At 46.3% G+C, this 22252-nt stretch overlaps 1 protein-coding gene across 2 annotated transcripts in view; it reads left to right on the forward strand.

The window, feature by feature from the left end:
- MGMT (O-6-methylguanine-DNA methyltransferase) overlaps nt 1-22252 on the forward strand; it is a 277222-nt gene that overhangs the window by 15643 nt on the left and 239327 nt on the right. The gene's annotated exons all lie outside the window — the stretch shown is intronic.

Genomic DNA, 22252 nt, shown 5'->3' on the forward strand with positions numbered 1-22252 from the left:
CAGGGTGGCCGTTGGAGCCATCCCACTTGGTCTTGCTCAGCTCTGACTTCTGGTGGACATGAGAGGTGCTGGGGGAGAGTGGAGCACCCCAGGTGAGGGCTGCAGATACGGCTATTCCTTGTCTGATCTCTGCGTCCACTTGTCTCTGTTGAGAATGGCCCCGCCCCTGCAGCCCCTGGCCACCTGTGGCTCTTGCTCCTTCCAGTGGCCCCGCCTTCTGGGCTTTGGTGACGCCTCATCTTCCCAGCGTCCCCCCAGATGAAAGGTGGGAGCAGCCAAGTCCTGAGGGGGCTCAGCCTCTCCTGCTGGCCTCGCGATGCTCCCGTTCCTTGTGTGTCCACCTGCTTCCTGTGTTTAAAGGGCCTGGGGGGTTCCTGCTTATGTTAGGTAGATCCAGGTTAAGGCTGGGAGTGATTCATGGGTGAGTGACACATAGGTGTTCCGTGATGTTGGGAGAAACAAGCTGAGTTTCTGTCAAGAAATTTAAAGCATGTCATTTGAGGTTTTACTCCCAAGCAGGGGCTTCCCAGGTGGCTCAGTGGTAAATAATTCTTCTGCCAATGCAGGAGACCTGGGTTTGATCTGTGGGTCAGGAAGATCCCCTGGAGAAGGAAATGGCAACCCACTCCAGTATTCTCCATGGGAAATCCTACGGAGAGAGGAGCCTGGTGGGCTATCATCCGTGGGGTCACAAAAAGTCGGACATGATTTAGTGACTAAATGACCACCATCTCCAAAGGAGGTTGATTCCAGCTAGCTCTATATGGAAAGGACAGAATTGGGAAGTCAGAGAAAATTAAGGGCATTTTCAGTTCAGATGACTTTTCTCTTGTCACCGCTGTGGTTTTAAATGTGTGGCGTCAACAGAAAGGTGGTTTGCTGAGGACTGTCACGTTGGTGTTTCATGCTAAGAGGAGACCAGACCGTGGAAGAGTGCGTTTCTCCCAGCTGAATCTACAGCTACTGCAGGTGTATCTCGGGCCAGCCTGGACCTTCATCGCTGATGTTTAATAGAGCTTAAGACAGCATGGGCTTCCCTTGTGGCTCAGACGGTAAAGCGTCTGCCTACAATGCGAGAGACCCGGGTTCGATCCCTGGGTCGGGAAGTTCCCCTGGAGAAGGAAATGGCAACCCACTCCAGTATTCTTGCCTGGAAAATCCCATGGATGGAGGAGCCCTATAGGCTACAGTCCATGGGGTCACAAAGTCAGACGTGACTGAGCGACTTCACTTCACTTCAAGAGAGCATTAACCCCTGTGTTGCCGTCTGTCTGGCCATGCAGAGAGCTCTGCGTGTGAGAACTGAACCCCTTGCCTGGGGGCTCGTGTGACCTGGTCCGCACGTGGGGCCGCAGGCTGGGCTGCCCCCGCTGTGCTTCTCTCACAGCCCTGTGCACACCTAGGAAGGTCAGGGTGCGTGTGCACGTCTCTTTGCTGTGCACCTGAAGCGGACACAGCATCGTCGATCAACTGTACTCCCAGATAAACTAGACGTTAACAGAGAGTGCCGTGTTCACAGACGCGTGTGAGGACGTGGGGTTGCCTTGGGGGTGTGTCTGTGCCCTCACGGTGTCGCATGAGCACTCGGAGCGCGTGGCCGTGACTGCTCTGACGTTGCCCAGGGCGCCCCCCGCTGGACGCGTGCCTCCTGTGGTGGGTGCGTGCTCGCGGCGCCCCATTGGCGCCACGTGTCTGCAGTTCTTCTGGAACTAAAGGGGAAGTGCGTTCGCTCACAAAGTTTGCAGTTACGTACAAATTTCAGTCTGCACGTACAGATATCCATAGTGTGCTGGTTTCCAGCTGGAGACTAATCTGCTTCTTTTTTTTTTCAGTCTCAGATGATTAAGTTTTGAAAGTTTCTCTTAGCATGACATTCAGCTTCTGGAAAAAGTATTCATTGCTCTTTCCCATCACAAGGTGCACATTGCCAGGTTTTGTCAGTTTTCCACTTTGTGGAATTTTGACTTCAGGGTTCTTTGCTACATTAATTTGATCTTCCCTGTTCTTCTGATGCAGATGTTTCCTTTCCTTTTTTCTTTCCCTCCCTCTTTGCTGCTGCTAAGTCGCTTCAGTCGTGTCTGACTCTGTGTGACCCCATAAACGGCAGCCCACCAGGCCTCCCCGTCCCTGGGATTCTCCAGGCAAGAACACTGGAGTGGGTTGCCATTTCCTTCTCCAATGCATGAAAGTGAAAAGTGAAAATGAAGTCACCAGTCGTGTCCGACTCTTAGCGACCCCATGGACTGCAGCCCACCAGGCCCCTCCGTCCATGGGATTTTCCAGGCAAGAGTACTGGAGTGGGGTGCCATTGCCTTCTCCATCCCTCCCTCTTTCGTCCTCCCCTTTTTTACTTTTTAAAATTTTGTGTTGTTTGAAATCCAGTAAGGAGTGTATGAGATACACATGTAAGCTGTGGAGTGAAAGTCATGAGCAGGACACCTGTCGCCGCCTCACTGAGTGGGGTTTGTCTGGGTGCTTCCTCTCCCTCCCCAGCCCTGAGCAACACACGCACTCGGTTGCTCGGTATTTTGTTTCGTTTTCTTCTGGTTTCTGAGGCTTCTGTGGAGACATCAGCTGTCAGCCTTGCTGTTGCCCCTTTGAAGGTGGTGAAACTTTTTACTCTGGTTGCTTTTAAGACTTTTCTCTCTGGTTTTCCATTTCTCTGTGGTTTGGAACTAATTAACTGTGAGGTTAGTTGGGAGTTTTCTTCATACTGAACCCTGTTTGGAGTTTGCTGAGCTTCTTGAATTGCGGGGTTGGTGTCTGTTATTTGTTTTGGAAAATTCTCGACTCACTGATCCATATATGTCCCTTCTTCACCTGCTCCTTTCCTTCTGGGGTTGAATCATGGAGCTTGTCCCGTTTCCTGTGTCCTCACGGCTCGGGGCCTCTTGTTTGCTGTTCACTGTCCTGTTCTCTTCCTCTGCCGTGGTTTGCATTCTCTCTGCGGGCCTGTCTCGTTCATCACAGATCCCGTTTCCTACACCATTCCATCTCCTGTTAATCCTATCCAGTGAGTTCTGAATTCCAAACTTTGTGTTTGCAGTTCTAGAATGTCCATTTTGTATTTTTATAATGTATTTCAATTTAGTATTTAAAATGCTCGTCTCATTCATTTTGTCTGTCTTTTCCTATTTTTAAACACAACAACCACAATTATTCTAAAGTTCTTGTCTGTTAATACCAGTATGTTGGAAATACACTCTTCTGCTTGTATTTTCTGTTTTCTCTTGACTGTATAGTATGCACGTGCACACGTGTATGCACGTATGTACACGCACACATGTATGCACATATGTACATGCACACGTGTATGCATGTATGTGCATACACACATCACATGGGATAATTTCTGTATGTGGGATAATCCCAGTTTTGTGTATAGCTCTTTTACCTGATTTTTTTTCATAAGTGCTTATCTGTGAAACTGAAATCTTTGCCAACATAATTTCTAGAGATGACATCAGTTCTGTTCCGTTGCTCCATCATGTCCGACTCTGCGACCCCATGGACAGAAGCACGCCAGGCTTCCCTGTCCATCACCAACTCCTGGAGCTTGCTCAAACTCATGTCCATCAGGTTGGTGATACCATCCAACCATCTCACCCTCTGTCATCCCCTTCTCCTCCTGCCTTTAATCTTTCCCAGCATCAGGGTCTTTTCCAATGAGTCAGTTCTTCACATCAGGTGGTCAAAGTATGGAACTTCAGCTTCAGCATCAGCCCTTCCAGTGAATATTAAGGACTGATTTCCTTTAGGATGGACTGGTTGGATCTCCTTGCAGTCCAAGGGACTCTCAAGAGTCTTCTCCAACACCACGGTTCAAAGGCATCAATTCTTCGGCACTCAGCTTTCTTTATGGTCCAACTCTCACATCCTTATGTGACTACTGGAAAAACCATAGCTTTGACTGGACATATCTTTGTCAGCAAAGTAATGTCTCTGCTTTTTAAAACACTGTCTAGGTTTGTCATAGCTTTTCTTCCAAGGAGCAAGCATCTTTTAATTTCATGGCTGCAGTGATTTTGGAGCCCAAGAAAAGAAAGCCTGTCACTGTTTCCATTGTTTCCCCATCTATTTGCCATGAAGTGATGGGACTGGATGCCATTTCTGAATGTAGAGTTTTAAGCCAGCTTTTTCACTCTCCTCTTTCACTTTCATCAAGAGGCTCTTTAGTTCCTCTTCACTTTCTGCCATAAGGGTGGTGTCATCTGCATATCTGAGGTTATTGATATTTCTCCTGGCAATCTTGATTCCAGCTTGTGCTTCTTCCAGCCCAACGTTTCTCATGATGTACTCTGCATAGAAGTTAAATAAGCAGGGTGACAATATACAGCCTTGACGTACTCCTTTTCCTATTTGGAACCAGTCTGTTGTTCCATGTCCAGTTCTAACTGTTGCTTCCTGACCTGCATACAGATTTTTCAGGAGGAAGGTAAGGTGGGTCTGGTATTCCCATCTCTTTAAGAAGGGATGACATGGTATCCCATTATAAAGGTGTAACATGATTTCATTATTGGGTATTTAGGGCAGTTTCATGTCTGAGACTCTGTCCTAAAGAAAATTTTGCATGCAAAGATGTTTAATGCGGTATTTTTGAGAATACAACCAAGTAGGGAAGTCTTCCTGTATCTTAGAGAAATTCTTAACTAGTCTCTGGGCTTCTTGACTTTGCGGACTACATCTTGTAGTTTTGGATCCAGAAGTATTATGGTCGTTTATTCATATCTTCATCCAGAGCATCACCCACCTGTCAGGGTCAGGGTCTCATCTCCTGGGTGGGGATGTGCTGGGTCGGTGTCTGACTCTACACTTGGCAGACAGGGCCCCCACTGCTTGGAGCTTGGGCTCACTTTGGGCGTCGTGACTGAGGGAACAGCCAGTGCTCAGTGGTCGGCTCCTGGTTTATCAGCAGGTCGACCCTTGATCTCCTGGGCCTCAGGTTCTCTAATGTGACATGACTGGGTTGGCCAGCACTACCTGCAGAACGTTCAGCTGTAATAGAATATACCTGTGCTAGCCAGTGTGGGAGCCACAGTCACATGAGGCTACTGGGCACTTGGAGTGTGATGAGTGTGACTTATTAACTGAATTTTACATTTTTATTCTAAGTCATTTAAATTTAAACCAGTGCCCCCTTGCCCTGTGACTCATAGCTGCTGTGTTGGACACGACTACCCTAGATGGACTAAATGTTTGTTTAATGTTACATAGTAGGCTTTAGAGTCCACTCTGATTCTGACATTTGGTTTTCTTGGTTTTTTTTTTTTAATTTATCACTAAATTTAAAAATATGAACATTAAAATCTCCTCTTTTTTGTTGTACAGATTACAGATTTTTCCTTCTTTGTGCTGTTTTAATAGGGACATCTCTCCTCGGGGAGAGGAATTTGAACAGGACACTAAAAATACAAAGTAGGCCAAATTAGAGAAGAATAAGGGTTTTTTTTGGAAGTTCGCTTGTCTTGCACAACCATTTAAGTAAACTGAGCCATTGCTGACACAACACGTGGGCTCTTCTGTCAGCTTCACAGTGTTCCTTTAACCAGGTTTTGGATTTTTGTCAAAACTAACAATTTAAATTTGCAATTCAGTTTTCTGTTATAAGTAATTGCTGTTTGTAAATGAGACTAATTTCTCTTTGAATTTACGGTACAAATAATGTAATTTAGAGTTACAGATCTCTTGATCCTCTGGGTGCAGGCAAAATAAATGTAGTATCGAATGCTGGATCTGGGCAGGATTTTTCTATGAATCTTAAAATATGTGCTTTGTGAAACTGGGTTAAGTTATTTTAGCAACTATAAATAGTCACTTGGTAATTAGGTGTTTGGGTTTATTTGTTATAATTGAGTGCTTATTAAAGTTCAGCTGTTTTTTTTTTACCCCATAGATCAGAAGCTTTTATAGGCCAAGTGATAAGATACATCCTCTGCAGCTCATTCGCTGATTATGACTCATTACAGATGATGGATGACCTCCTAAACTTTTAAATTTCTGTTTGCTTGTAGAGAGCGACAATTCTCACCTTGCAGTCGGGCCTGCTCCAAAATTCTGGAGCCGTCTTGTATAATAATCCCTTACAGTCGATCACGTTGTGCGGGGGAGAAACGATAACGGGGCACGCTGCCCCTGCCAGACGTGGATGGCATTTGGTCTGCCCTGCTTATCTCTCTGCGCCAGGACTCCTCCCCGTTTTCTAGGCAGAGCTTCTGCACGTCGTGACATCAGGGCCTCATCCGGGTGTGAGTTTCCGCAGAAACAGCCCCGTGTCTGGTCACGGAGGGTGTGATGGCCTTCCCAGAGCCTTCCCGGGACCATGGCGTCTGCCGTGTCCGGCGCTGGCAGAGGCGATGGTCTCTGTTGGGACCGCACGGGGTCTGCCGGTCTCCGGCACTGGCAGAGGCGATGCTCTCTGTTGGGACCGCGCGGGGTCTGCCGTGTCCGGCGCTGGCAGAGCTGAAGCTCTCTGTCGGTGCTCGGGTGTGGCCAGGGTGAGGGGCAGGTGTGCCCCTGTGAGTGGCCGGATCCAGAAGGCACAGGGTGACCAGGGTGGTCTGGTTGTTTGGAGACTCCCTTTTAATTTTATCCTCATCCTTTTGAAGAAGAGAAAATTAGTCATTTGTTTCTTTGGGGTCACGCTTGGTGTTTTATAAACATCTGTGCTATGTCTCTTTAGTCGTGTCTGACTCTTTGTAACCCTATGGACTATGTGTAGCCCTCCAGGCTCCTCTGTCCATGGGATTCTCTGTGCAAGAATACTGGAGTGGGGTGCCACCTCCTCCAGGGGATCTTACCGTCCCAGGGATCGAACCCAAGTCTCTCGTGTCTCCTGCGTTGGCAGGCAGGGGAGGCAGGGGAGGCACAGAGGTGTGGAATTTTCTTTGTCACTCCATCTTTCTCCAGCCACCCCCCCACCTCCTAGTCTAGTTTGAGCCTCCTTAGTTATGCATGCTTTCTATTTGCCTTTTTCACATGATCCAACAAGTACGTTTTAAAATTCATTCAAGTTGAATGAATGGCCAGTGAGAAGAGACTGCTTTTGTATAATAACAAGATTAATACCTTGGCTCAAGGGACATAACATTTTAGTAAAATTGAAATTCGTATAGTTACCCTAGCTGTGCTCTCCACCTCTGGCTTCCTTATAAAAATGTCTGGGTAAAATACTGGCGGGCCTCTCCAGCCATTATTTCCGTCCGAGTTACGCGGCCTGACCCCGCACTCGCTCGGGGTTGTGAAGTTGGGCCAGGTCTCCTGGCTCCTGTCTCATCAGCTCGTGCGACTGTTGGAGGTGAAGTGCTGGTGCTGGCTGTCTCTGTGGACCGGGTATTTCTGGGGAAAAATACAGGGAGAAATTTCCTCCCCAAGCAGTGTTTTGTATCGCTTTACATACACTCATGTGTAATCTGCCCCCTTTCCCCTTTTAATTACTCCCCTCCAATGTGCTGGTCTTGATGACCTTGCATTTCCCTCTTCGTCGGCTGGAGAGACCTATCGGGGTAGAAGCTATGGAGAAGATCTTCTGAGTGGCTCCTGATTTTAAATAGGAGGTGCCCCATCTCTAGTCTGATTTATAATGTGATAGAAAGCTGCTGATAAAGTGATAGGCCAGCTGACGCTAATCTTAATTTATGATCTATTTAACCTTTTTATTTCCCAGCAACAGCTCACACCCCCCTCCCCAGACCTGGATCTCTGTACCAACGCTTTCCAGAGGCAAATATGCAGCGTCATGGTTCTGAACCCGAGGTCGCAGGACGGGTTTACACTGGGGACGCTAATGCCTGTCCACCGGGCTTCCCCACCCAGGGCAGTTGGGGTGATACAGGCCTGCAGACACCTCTCACCCTGCGGGCTCCTGTCTCCCTGTTTCTGAACGGCCAGGTCTTCAGGGTCAGGATAGACCTTGCATGCACATGGGTGTCAGTGGAGTCGGGGGGCTTTTTTGACTTTTTATTTTGAATAACTTTAGTGTCGTTTCTGTACCCTGTCCATCTAGTTTTGCATAGTGTTACTGTCTCCCATGGCCCTAGTACATAACTTTATGCAGTTCTCACAGCCAGGGAATTAATGCACAAGGTATTAGCATATTAATCAGCATTAATGAGTGTTGTCTGATACTGTAAGCCCTGTTTGAATTCCAGCACTCTTTCCACTCATGTCCTTTTTCTGTTCTGCCGTCCAGTCCAAGACCCCACACGGCATTCAGTCGTCATGGCCCCCCCTTGTCTAGTTCATGGGGTCCCTCTCTCCTTCTTTTTGTGACCTGGACACTTTGGAAGAAGACCAGTCAGTTATACAGTGGAATGTTTCTCCTTTGGGTTTGTGATGTGCTCTCTTGATTAGATCGAAGTTCACATTTTTGGTGAGGAAAGCGCAGAGATAAGGACCCCTGCGGGGCATCACGGCACGTGTGGTGTCCAGGTGACGCGAGGCACGGGCGTGGGGTGAAGTTGGTGTTGCTCGCGTTTCTCCAGCTGTAGCGTTACAGTGTCCTTCTCTGCAGCTGACACCTTGAAGGAGGTGTTGTGAGGCCGTGCACACACCCCGGTTCTCAGCTTTCACCTGCTAGGTTCGTCATTCATTGCTGTATCTTGTTTGCAACAATTACTGCTGTGTTGTTGGCCTGATGACATGTGTCTCCTTCATTTTCTCTTCTTTTACTAATTGGAATTCTTGTGAGTGAAGAGCTCTCTGTTCTTTCCCGCTTACTGCTTTATTCACTGAACTATGTTAGTATGGACTCCTGGATATTTATTTTATGTCATGGGTTGCAGTCTGATACTACCATGACTTATTCTGTTAGTCACATGGCCTTTGGACAACCCCTGAGATTAGCTCCTCTTTTTGACATGCTACCCTCTAGTACTTTTGGCCCCGCAGTGTAACCCAAGCTTATCTTGTGTTTTTCCTGCCCCAGTCCTGGATTTACCCACTTCTCCAGGGAGCCTCCATTCCTTTTCCTGGAATGTGAGGTTTAGAAGCCAAGGTCTGGGCGCTGCTGTGCTCGTTGCTGTCGAGGTGCTGGTGCTTCTGACCCCTGTGAGTGGGTGGAGCCAGGGCACGTGTGTGCGCTGACCACACACGCGCATCAGGAGGCACTGCGTTTATTTCTGCCCCGTCACCTCTGTGTATATTAGAGCCTGTCAGCTCGCCCTGGCACCTGCAGGTTGAGTCCAGCCCGACAGAGTGCAGTTTCGCCACCACCTGTCTCAGGCAGCGAGAAACCTGCGTCTTGTGATGGAAACGCACTTACTCACTTATGGTTTTTCTTAAACAGACTCTGGTAAACCTGTGTCATCGTATTGGCTGTTGCTACCTCAGGGATCGCTTGGTACATGAAATCCCGTTTGTGAAGGAGGGTATTTCCTGTGCTTGCTTCACAAAACGTAGTCTGCAGAATTCATTTAATTACCTGTGTCAGTGTGGTTAGGAATTCAGGCTTGACCTGGACAGAAAATGAAGTCATTTTGTTTTCGAATAGATGGCATGCTTTCAGGTAAACTGACCAGCTAATTAGCTTATTGTCAAATATATAAAAGTCATACATTGAGAAGAAATAAAACAACAGAGGTCCTCTGATACTATTTTATATGAAAAATAGTAGTTACTTTTCATAGGATTCTCTATTAATTTAGGTTATTTTTGTTTTCTGTAAGCTTATTTTCTTTTCCCATTTTTGTCAAATTGGTACATTTTAACTAAATTCATGAATCTTTGTTGTAAACAGAAACATTGAAAATTAATTAGATAAACAAGAAAACCTTCTTCAAGGTCTGATTCTACATTAACATATTGGGGTCACACAGTATTCATACTTCAAGGTGTGGAAAATCAAGTGTTTTATTAAAATACTATATTGTTATTGTGGAGAAGGAAATGGCAACCCACTCCAGCGTTCTTGCCTGGAGAATCCCAGGGACGGGGGAGCCTGGTGGGCTGCCGTCTATGGGGTCGCACAGAGTCGGACACGACTGAAGCAACTTAGCAGCAGCAGCAGCTTTTTAATATAGGAGAAGGCAATGGCAACCCACTCCAGTACTCTTGCCTGGAAAATTCCATGGACGGAGGAGCCTAGTAGGCTACAGTCCATAGGGTCACTAGGAGTTGGACACGACTGAGCGATTTCACTTTCACTTTTCACTTTCATGCATTGGAGGAGGAAATGGCAACCCAGTCCAGTGTTCTTGCCTGGAGAATCCCAGGGACGGGGGAGCCTGGTGGGCTGCCATCTATAGGGTCGCATAGAGTCGGATACGACTGAAGTGACTTAGCAGCAGCATATTATTATTGTTCACTTGCTAATTGTGTCCAGCTCTTTGTGACTCCATAAAATGCAGCACATCAGTCTTCCCTATCCTTTCCTATCTTCTGGAGATATATATATATATATATATATATATATATATATACACATAAAGTACTATATCAGTTCAGTCACTCAGTCATGTCTGACTCTTTGCGACCCCATGGACTGCAGCATGCCAGGATTCCCTGCCCATCACCAGCTCCTGGAGCTTACTCAAACTCATGCCCATCGAGTCGGTGATTCCATCCAACCATCTCATCCTCTGTCGTCCCCTTTTCCTCCTGCCCTCAATCTTTCCCAGCATCAGGGTCTTTTCCAATGAGTTAGTTCTTCGCATCAGGTGGCCAAAGTATTGGAGTTTCAGTTTCAGCATCAGTCCTTCCAATGAATATTCAGGACTGATATCTTTACAGATACTGTGTTATGTAGGATCTTACACCTGATTCATGTTTCATGATTATTTTTTTTCCTTTTACTGGAATTGAGTTTGCTGGTGGGAAAGGACCATAAAACTTAGCTGATGGAAATCAAACTTATTGTGAGTTTTCATCAGATGAAGACTGAAAATTGGTGAGCACCTTTGGGCGATGTCTGGAAGCTGTTCTAGGAGGGCTGAAGCGTTTCCATGCTGGTGCCTGATTCCCACATACTCCTTCCTGCGTGGCTGCCAGGTCAGCGTGGGACCTGGAGACGTGGTAGGCCCTCCGTGGAGGCTCCTGTTCTGTGAGCCACCTGGATCCGCAGGGGCTGTTCGGTGGTGTCTGTCACTGCAGAGTAGGTGAGCCTGTCCTTACTGGCACGGTGGGATGTGTCTGCGTCTGGGAGGCAGGTGCCAGTCCCACAGAAATCCAGGCCTTGAAGTGTGTTGGATTTGACCTTGAATACCACCTGCTACTTCTGTGCTGTGCCCTTGGGCTCGTTGCTCGCCTTCCCAATCTGTTTTCTCGTCTTCAAGTCATTTGCTCTACCTGAGGTTTGCTGGGAGGAGTGAATGAGATAATGTACGTAAAGCAGCTGGCGCAGTGCCAGGCATGTGCAGCTCATAAATTTCGTTCCTACCCAGCTAGACCTTTGGTATCCAATGCCATGGGGTCACCTATGTAAACGTGCAGAAGCGTTCTTTTTTGGGGTATTTGCTTTATTAAAAAGGAAACAGGTGATCACATGGTTATTTTCTTTTGCTCTATAAAAACGAGCTAAAGCAAGGTATGGTGAAGGCATGCCAGAGGTGTGGTAGGATGAGGTGGCTGTCTCTCCCTAAGGAAGGCTGCACCCCGGTCCTAAGGCCATTTGTCCCCCGTGTGACAAGTGAGGACTGGGCCACCTGCCTTCCTAAATGTGCTGAGCCCCACGCCACTTGGAATTGACTGAAGGAAAACCGCTGTGGGGACTCAAGGCTTTCTCCCTTTATTCTCATCTTTAAAATCAAGTTGTATTCTTTTTTTTTTTTAATGCAGTAGACTTTTTGGAGAAAATGAGACCTAGAGAAGAGAGGTGGAGACCCGGCAGCACGACCACACAGGCAGCCGCACCCAAACAGAATAGAAATGCACGCAGGCGGGAAACGTGCTTTTTTCTTTATGACGCGACTACATATTTCATTTATGTTTAAAACTGAGCTGACGAATATGAGCACAGATGTTTAGGGTTACTGTGGAGTCGTATTTGTTTATGTGCATGGACTGTATCTCACAGTTTAAAAGGGAGAGCAGTTAATGGTTTTGCCCGTGCTGCCTGGAAATTTTTCTTTTTTTTATTGTGCTCTAGCCTCTGTTCTTCAGGTGTGTAGCTATTTTCGTATTATGAAGGATGATGGATGAGGCTGGAAAGTTTCTTCAGAAGCACTTCTGATATTGTGCAATGCGCTTGGGGGTCAGCCACACTTGACTGATGCGTGATTTATCCCGTGTCCCTGCCACTTCCCGAGATAAAGCTGCTGTTTTATCAAAAATGCCAGCAACTGTGATTTAGAATTTATAAACCTCCATTTTCAAATAATTGTTCTGATTACTTTCTGCCTGGGCAATAAAATGATAAAGGTAATTGCACACAAATGTGAGATAGCACCAAAATACAATAAAATTAACCCAAATTAGCTTGACTTGTCGATGAGAAGTATTTTTGAAATGTAGTGTTGCAATAAGGGAGGGTGATATTATAGCTGGAAGGTGAGTTATTGCCTTAATGTAATACTCCTTGAAATTTAAAAAAGAGACTGTTTCTGTTGAGGGTGATTGTGCTTTTGAAATTAAGTTGAAGTGAATCTTATAATTGGCAACAATAATGCAGTTGGAAGGTAATATCTTTTATTGTGTTATGCCTAGTTGCATTGCCTCTTATTTAGCAGTTTCTGGCTTCAGCTCTTCTCTTACTCAGGTGGAAGCAGGCTTGGAATTCTGTCAGATCCAGGGGGCTCAGATGTTTTATTCTCTTTTTACACTGTCCCTCATCTGGAAGTTACAGGCTTAGATAAAATAAAATAAAATGTCTAAATCATTTAAAAGGTTAAGTGTTATTGTTAATTTTTTAATGAGTTTAAATAAAGTTCTTGTAAATGTGTTTTGCTCCCCTCTCTGCATCCATGTTGGCAGTCTCCCTAATGGCAACAGCGTCCAACCCACTGTCCCCGATTAAACACATACTTTATAACTTGCCCTTCAGAGTCTTGAGGTGAAATCCATGGGTCATATTTACCCACCCGTTCTACTTAGGAAGAACTTAGGATGTAAATAAGAGAACAGTAATTTATAATCAAGTTCTGCGTATTCAGAACAGAAAAGCTCAGGCAGTGCTTTTGGCAAAATGGTTGTCTGAGGAGGCCTTATAAATAGCTAAGAAAAGAGAAATAAAAGGCAAAGGAGAGGAGGAAAGATATATCCATCTGAATGCAGAGTTCCAAAGAATAGCAAGGAGAGATAAGAAAACCTTCTTCAGTGATCAGTGCAAAGAAATAGAGGAAAACAATAGAATGGGAAAGACTAGAGATCTCTTCAAGAAAATTAGAGATACCAAGGGAACATTTCATGCAAAGATGGGCACAATAAAGGACAGAAATGGTATGGACCTAACAGAAGCAGAAGATATTAAGAAGAGGTGGCAAGAATACACAGAAGAACTATACAAAAAAGATCTTCATGACCCAGATAGCCATGATGGTGTGATCACTCACCTAGAGCCAGACGTCCTGAAATACGAAGTCAAGTGGGCCTTAGGAAGCATCACTACAAACAAAGCTAGTGGAGGTGATGGAATTCCGGCTGAGCTATTTCAAATCCTAAAAGATGATGCTGTAAAAGTGCTGCACTCAATATGCCAACAAATTTGGAAAACTCAGCAGTGGCCACAGGACTGGAAAAGGTCAGTTTTCATTCTAATCCCAAAGAAAGGCAATGCCAAAGAATGTTCAAACTACCGCACAATTGCACTCATCTCACATGCTAGTAAAGTAATGCTCAAAATTCTCCAAGCTAGGCTTCATCAATACATGAACTAAGAACTTCCAGATGTTCAAACTGGATTTAGAAACAGCAGAGGAACCAGAGATCAATTTGCCTACCGGATCATAGAAAAAGTAAGAGAATTTCAGAAAAACATTTACTTCTGCTTCATTGACTATGCTCAAGCCTTTGACTGTGTAGATCATAACAAACTGTGGAAAATTCTTAAGGAAATGGGAATACCAGACCACCTTACCTGCCTCCTGAGAAATCTGTGTGCAGGTCAAGAAGCAACAGTTAGAACCAGACATGGAACAATGGACTAGTTCCAAATTGGGAAAGGAGTACCTCAAGACTGTATATTGTCACCCTGCTTCTTTAACTTATATGCAGAGTACATCGTGCGAAATACTGGACTGGATGAAGCACAAGCTGGAGTCAAGATTTCAGGGAGAAATATTAATAACATCAGATATGCAGAAAGCAATAACCTTATAGCAGAAAGTGAAGAGATACTAAAGAGCCTCTTGAATAAGGTGAAGGAGAAGTGAAAAACCTGGCTTACACTCAACATTCAAAAAACTATGATCATGGCATCTGGTCCCATCACTAAATGGCAAATAGATGGGGAAACAGACTTTTCTTAGGCTCCAAAATCACTGCAGATGGTGACTGCAGCCATGAAATTAAAAGACACTTGCTCCTTGGAAGAAAAGCTATGACCAACCTAGATAGTGAATTAAAAAGTACAGACCTTACTTTGCCGACAAAGGTCCGTCTAGTCAAAGCTATAGTTTTTCCAGTAGTCATGTATGGATGTGAGTGTTGGACCATAAAGAAAGCTGAAAGAATTGATGCTTTTGAACAGTGGTGCTGGAGAAGACTTTTGATCCAACCAGTCTATCCTAAAGGAAATCAGTCCTGAATATTCATTGGAAGGACTGCTGCTGAAGCTGAAACTCCAGTACTTTGGCTGCCTGATGCGAAGAGCTGACTCATTGGAAAAAACCCTGATGCTGGGAAGGATTGAAGGCAAGAGAAGAGGATGACAGAGGGATGAGATGGTTGGATGGCATCACCGACTCGATGGACATGAGTTTGAGAAAGCTCCAAGAGATGGTGTTGGACACAGGGAAACCTGGCATGCCGCAGTCCATGGGGTTGCAAAGAGTCAGACACGACTGAGCAACTGAACTGAACTGAGGGCTAGAAGCATGATGATGTCATCGGCCCCCCGTAAGTGCCCTCCTGATGGGGGTCTGCACCATCGCACCTCACGTGGGGCAGCAGACACCCAGGTTTCTGCATGAGTTGGGGGAGCATCTCTGTGGGCAGTGATTGCACCATGGGGCCCTTCACCACCATTCAGTTGTCTTTGTCCAGTCGAGGCTTGTGTAAGGGGTGAGGTTTCATTTTTTTCCCCCTCTTTCTCTGATTTGGTAATTTGTATGATATCCAGTGAAGATCACGGAAGACGCTTTGAGAAAAGGCCACCTTGAGGAAGAATCGGACGGAGTTAACGTAACAGAGTTGCTGACTATGGGAGGCTAACACGGGTCTGCTGTGTCCCTAAAGAGAATGCAGAGTTGGGACAGGTAGGCCTGGGGAAAATAGAGACCATGGGATTTGCCCCAAAACAGAGCCAGTGGGAATCTTTCCAGAAGCAGTAAGTGGAATCTGGAAGATGTAAGTGAAATAAGGGGGTTCCGTGTTAGATGGGCATCTCTTGCTGTCCCTCTTTTGCACCAGTGGCCTTCCAGTCCTCTGACAGGCGGCATCCTGTTATCTTAGCCCGTTGGGCTCCCTTGGTTTAGATGAAAATGCAAACACAGTAATACAGAAGGGGCTTTGTGACCAGCCTAGCATGCCTTTCTGCGTCAAGATACGGGCCTGTAAGTATGAAATAGCAAGCAGTGTGCTTTAGTGTTATGTAATGCTCCATTTGTATTATGATTTGTTTTTTAACACTTCGGGCTGAAGTTCGGGGGCCATAAAATTATCGTGGAGCTAATTTACATGGTTGTTCTTGGTCTTAAGAACTTGTGGGCACGTTCAAGCTGATTGTTCATCATTGAGGTGTAATTGAAATCACGTTATATTCATTTCAGGTTTACAACATGATGACGCTTGTGTGTGTCACTGAATCGTCACCACAGTAAGCCTCATTAACCTGTCACCACGGTCTTCTTTTTTTTAAAGGGGCTGCGTTGCTTCTTGCCTGTGGCTGAGGGATCCCTTCTCTCCAGGGCTGCTGTTCTGGTTTTGCTTGCTCTTGCTCATGGTGTCTTATTTCTGCGTGTGTCCTGTTCTCTGATCGTACTGGATGTTATGATGGGAAGATTCTCCATTACTTGCCCGTAAGAGTGACATGGAGCGTCAGGGGTTTGCGAAGGGGCAGTGGTGACCGCGCCAGGGGCTGGGATCACTCACCTGTCTGGGGCCGAGCCCTGCCTTACCTGGCCCAGAAATTCCCAGCTGTTGTCAGTATCCCCTCATTAGACCAGTGGCTCTAACTGGGGGACGATTTTATTGCTTACCATTTTCTTTGTATCAGCTTAGTTCTAATTTAAACACCAGCTTCAGCCTTGTCCTAAGGAAGCCAGTGAGGACAAGAGTTTGTTACATAATCATTTACTTTTCTGTTACAGGTTAATTTATCTCATAGTTACAGACTTGCATCTCAGCTGATCTTACCCCAGCCCAGCACTCTAGTCAGAAGGCCCCTTCCCTCACCCATGGCGCTCTGGAAGAGTGGCTCTCGTGTCTTTGAGTGGTATCATCTGCATATCTGAGGTGGTTGATGTTTCTCCCACCCATCTTGATTCCAGCTTGTAACTTATCCAGCCCGGAATTTCTCGTCATGTGCTCAGCATATAGATTAAACAAACAGGGTGACAGCAGACAGCTCTGTCGTACTCCTTTCTCAGTCTTGAACCAATCTGTTGTTCCATACAGGGTTCTAATTGTTGCTTTTTTACCTGCATACAGATTTCTCAGGAGACAGGTGAGATGATCTGGTATTCTATCTTAAAGAAGATCTTTGTAAGAGCTTTCTGTAGTTTATTATGATCCACACAGTCAAAGGCTTTTCGATGGTGTAATGGATGAAACAGAGGTAGATGTTTTGTTTTGTTTTTTTTTTGAATTTCCTAGCTTTCTCCATGATCCAGTGAATGTTGGCACTTTGATCTCTGGTTCATCGTCCTTTTCTAAATCCAGCTTGGCCATCTGGAAGTTCTTGGTTTGCATAATGCTGAAGCCTAGCATGCAAGATTTTCAGCATGACCTTATGAGCATGGGAGATGAGTGCAATTGTCTGACGGTTAGCACATTCTTCTTGGGAACTGGGATGAGGATCTATCGAACTATAGTCCACACACCACTATGTTTCCTACGTGGAAGAAGTGTATATGATAACTTTATAAGTAAGAGTTGGCTGGGATGTGGAGAAGCTGGAATGCTAGTGCATTGTGGGAATGTGAACTAGGAAACGGTCCGGTGGCTCCTTTCCAAGTCAGATGTAGAATTGTCGTTGGCCCGGCAGTCCTGCTGCCCGGCAAGCGCCCGAACAGCTGTGTGGACACCGCTGCCACCAGCACCACGCACAGCACTCAGACATTGCAAACAGCTCAGGTGTCTGTGGAGGAACGAACTGGTGAACCACAGAGTGCGGCTCTTCCCCACAATGAAGTGCTGCTCAGCCCTAAAAGGAAGGGAATGCCAGCACAGCATTCCACATGGATGAGGCTTGTAGTGAAACAAGCCAGACACAGCTGGCAAGAACTCTCGTCTCCATGATGGGCCTCGAGTCGTCGCCTTTACAGAGATGAAAGTGTGATGGTTTCCGGGGCTGGGGTAGGGGAGCTGGTGAAAGTGGGGTTTCTGTGGCAGATAATGAAGTTTGGTCTGGTTAGTGGTGACAGCCACATGATAACGTGAATGGATTTAATGACACTGAATTGTACTTTCACAAACGTCAAATCTAAAGATGTGTATTTTACCACGGTAGGAAGATGTATATCTGGTAACTTTTAAACAGTTTGGGATGTTGTATCTATCGCGCTTGGTCACTGGCTCATCCTGGGCCGCCCTAGTCTCCTGGATCCGCACCTTGGACACCATTCCTGGGCAGGAGGACGGCGCCCAGCACATCGCTGTCCCTCTGGGTGGGGGAGGTGGGTCATCAGGTGGCGTCTTCTTGGGATCCCTGGAGACCACAGGAGCCAATTCCAGAAACTGCCCCAGCCTTGGTGTTCAGTATAGGAAAAAACGAGAAAGAAACGTCTTGACTTTGTCAAGAATGTCGTGAAACAAAGGAAGTTGACGGTGTTTCCATCAGGATGCTCGTCATCGCCCCAGTGAATACACGTGCGTGGTGTCTTTCTTCCGGAGGGGGCTCTTCCAGCCCTGCCCGTCTCACCTTGGGGTTGCTGTGTTCCAGGTCTTGTGGATAGTCTTGTAGAAAGGGAGAAAACTTTAAACGTTCTTTATAAATATTAGTTTGCTTGCTAATAGGTAGCATTCTTAGCATTCAAAGTAGTAGTTAATTATCAAAGTTAAAAGTTAATTATATTTTACTCTGTTACAGTCTCGATTTTTCTTTTAATTCAAGTTACCCTTGAAATTAACTTGACAGATTGATAAGATATTCATCTGTGAATATTATCTGAAGCAATCTGTTGTAACTTAGATAAAATGTATCAGCTAAATTTTGTAGTGAGAAGTTTTACATTTTTGAAATAGACAATAGAGATTTTTCCTCATAGTGGTGGGAATATTCGACAGAGATGATTACATCAATCAATTATTTGAACAAAGATTGGGTATAGCTTACATATGATTTTGTAATAATCCCTATTTCCAAGGAAAAATATTTGCAGAGTACTTACTCATTGTGTCATTTGTAGATAAATTGGTTATGAGTTGGTCTTTGTTTTTATTGAAACATAGATTCTGTGTGTAAATGTGGATTTTAGGTATATCTTCTCTATGTGTATCACAAGTGTCTGAAATCAGAGAACTTGAGCAAAATGATTTTTCTATATTAAACAATGAATTTCATTTGAACCTGGTTTGATCCCACAGCTTCATCCTCATTTTCCTCCAGTGCATAGATCTCAGTACCCAGAGACGGCCTTGTCCTGGGCTGGCCCGTGTGGCCCAGCACTTCTGAGCCGGGTCAGTCCCGGGATGTAGTCTGACTCTAACCCGTTCCCAGCCTGCTGACTTGGTGCGGGAGAGACAGGGGACCTGCTCCTTCTTTGCTGGGGGAGGGGAGGGGGGTTAACTCTGGACCAGAGGGATAAGGGAGGCTCAGAGACTTTGCTGCATTGTGGCCTGTCGTCTTTTCTGGGAGGACACGTGTGCAGGGCAAACTCACACGCAGGCAGAGGCGGTTTGGCTGCCCCGCAGGCCAGCAGCCTTGCCTTGATTTTCTAAGGGGCCATGGGTAATGTTGCCTGACCCACAGGTAGCCCCGACTATCTCATCAGTCCGCATGGTATCCCCATCACAGAGGAGGGCATGGGACTGGAGAGGTTGCCAAGGGCCCGCTCTGCATTTCTCTCTCCAGGCCCAACTGTCTCACCAGCACCCTGCGGAAAGCATGTTCCCAAATGGAACCCGTGGCCCCACAGACTGGGACTGGTGCTGAGTGGGTGTCTCCCTTCAGGTTTTCCACGGAGTCTTCCTCCAGCTTCCTAGAAGGATGGATCGTTTCTCTGTCACCTACACTGAGGATGGGACCCTGTGCAGAGGACACTTGGGCAGAAGGAGTGTGGTTCCTGCACCCTCCTGCCTGCCTCATGGGGCAATGTCTGACATGTCTGTGGCTTCAGCCCTACCGTTGGAAGGTCTGATGCTGAAGCTCCAATACTTTGGCCACCTGATGGGAGGAGCTGGCTCATCGGGAAAGTCCCTGATGCTGGGAAAGATTGAAGGCAGGAGGAGAAGGGGACGATAGAGGATGAGATGATTGGATGGCATCACTGACTCAATGGACGAGTTTGAGTGAACTCCAGGAGATGGTGAAGGACAGGGAGGGCTGGCGTGCGGCAGTCCATGCGGTCGCAAAGAGTTGGACTCGACTGACCGACTGAACAACAACATCCCCTTGCAGGGCGTCCCCTTTGCCTCCTCATGGCCAAGGCCGGTTTCCTGTGCTGAATCTCAGGCTGGAGATCACTGTGGTCACGTGGTGTGAGCTGGTGCTGGCGCTGGGTGCTACCCCTGGGCACAGAACCATTACAGAGACTGGTGTCAGTGCTCTGTCTCGATACCCTGTTGATAAGGTAGAAAACAAACCCCCTTACTCGGTGAATTCTATTGAGTACCATCTTCCTTTGGACAGCGTTTAACTCTGTTTACTTCTTAATGGATGAAATATATGAAGATACTTTCTAAATTTTAAAGTACCAAACACACATGGGAAAAAGGCCAAGGGTGTATGATACCAGCTTACATGCTTTGTTGAGGGTCGTAGCTCTGTGCAGTCTTTTCTGCAGGGAGATCCTGCCTGATTCTCTGAATCCCTTCACCAACTGTCCAGTGCTCCACCTGAGGCCGTGCTGACTGACAGGTCACTATGATGTCATCTTTCTGTAAGCCCTGGACTGCTATCAGTTATGTTTTAAATGTTGTAATTAAGAGTTTGAGACTACTCAGCTGTCTGTGAGGGGAAGAACCTATCTCCTTCTCCAGAGAGATAATTAATTCTTAGAGTATATGGTTTTTGAAGAATTTACTGTACGATAAAAGACTAGTATTTTATTCTTGCATTTATTAGTATTTAATCAAATGGAAAGTGCACTTTTGGTCTGGAAATCTTGGCTTCAGCCATGGGATTAGACTGAATTATTGTTTAAAGAGTAAAAGGTATAGAATTATATGTTCAAGTTATCAAGCCACTGATAGGTTTTGGGCATAATGTAGCTAATTTAGAACATAAAATTTCCTGCCTTGGGTTAATCGTTCAGCAGCAGCAGTGTGCGTGTCGGTGGCTGCTTGGCCTTGCGGTGGGGATGGTGTCTGCCCCTCCAAGAGCCTTGTGCCATCAAGGCTGGCTCGTTCTTGGCTGCCGGAGCGTATCTGGAACATAAGACTCTTCCATTTGGGATACAAGTCATCAATCACAGTGCGCTTCTCACCCAAGAATCCTTCACCGCAGAAACAGTCTGCAATGGATTCTTTATTAGGGATAAAGAGGCCCTAAGCCTGTGGTCCTTGGTGGTGGCCAGACTTAGCACTCCTGAAGACCTAGTGGCTGGTTTTTCTAAGCCAGTACTTAAGAAATGCCAGAGAACTTTGGTACCTACTTCTTGCTCGAGGTTGTACTGTCAGAGACGGGGGGTGAGCATATGCGATCAAAGTGGATCTTGTGATTTGTTTATTAGCAGGTGGGAGAGAAGGATCCCACAGGACAAAACCTGGGACAGTCTGATAATCACTTACGTACTTTGAGGTCAGGAGGTGGCAGACTTTTCCTAAAATAAACTGTATGGTAAATGTTGCTGGCTTTGCAGGCTGTATGGTCCTATCACAACTACAGCTGACCCTTCAACAACATGGGGCTTAGGGACACCCCCACCCCCCATCCCCCATCCCACACAGTTGAAAATCCGGGCATAATTTATAGTCAGCCCTCCATATCATGGTTCTGCATTCACCATTTCCACCAGCCAAGGGTTGTGCAGCCCTATAGCATTTACTATTGAAAAAAATCCGCGTATAAGTGGATCCACATGGTTCAAATCAATGTTATTCAAGGGTCAGCTGTACTCACTAGAGCTTCTCTAGACAACACAGAATGAGCCTGGCTACATTCTACTGAAACTATTTATAGACTCTTAAATGTGAATTTCATGTCATTTTCGCACATCCTGAAGTGTTTTTATTTGGACTTTCCCCAACCATTTAAAAATGCCCTGAACCCTGCCGGCCCCAGGCCCCAGTCATCGTCAGGTACACAGTCTCTTCCCCCACACATGTCCCTGCTCTTTACTCTCAGCCCTTCTTGGTGTTGAGCACCTTGCCTCATTTGTGGAATGCACCAGGAAATGATGCTTTTGAACTGTGGTGTTGAGAAGACTCTTGAGAGTCCCTTGGACTGCAAGGAGATCCAACCAGTCTGTTCTAAAGGAGATCAGTCGTGGGTGTTCTTTGGAAGGAATGATGCTAAAGCTGAAACTGCAGTACTTTGGCCACCTCACGCGAAGTGTTGACTCATTGGAAAAGACTCTGATGCTGGGAGGGATTGGGGGCAGGAGGAGAAGGGGACGATGGAGGATGACGTGGCTGGATGGCATCACTGACTCGATGGACCTGAGTTTGAGTGAACTCCGGGAGTTGGTGATGGACAGGGAGGCCTGCTACTGCTACTGCCAAGTCACTTCAGTCATGTCCGACTCTGTGCGACCCCATAGACAGCCCACCAGGCTCCCCCATCCCTGGGATTCTCCAGGCAAGAACACTGGACTGGGTTGCCATTTCCTTCTCCAATGCGTGA

This window comes from Bos grunniens, chromosome 26 (assembly GCF_055505025.1).
Source record: "Bos grunniens cultivar Pamir isolate PY7600 chromosome 26, Bosgru_T2T1.0, whole genome shotgun sequence".
NCBI classification, from domain to species: domain Eukaryota; kingdom Metazoa; phylum Chordata; class Mammalia; order Artiodactyla; family Bovidae; genus Bos; species Bos grunniens.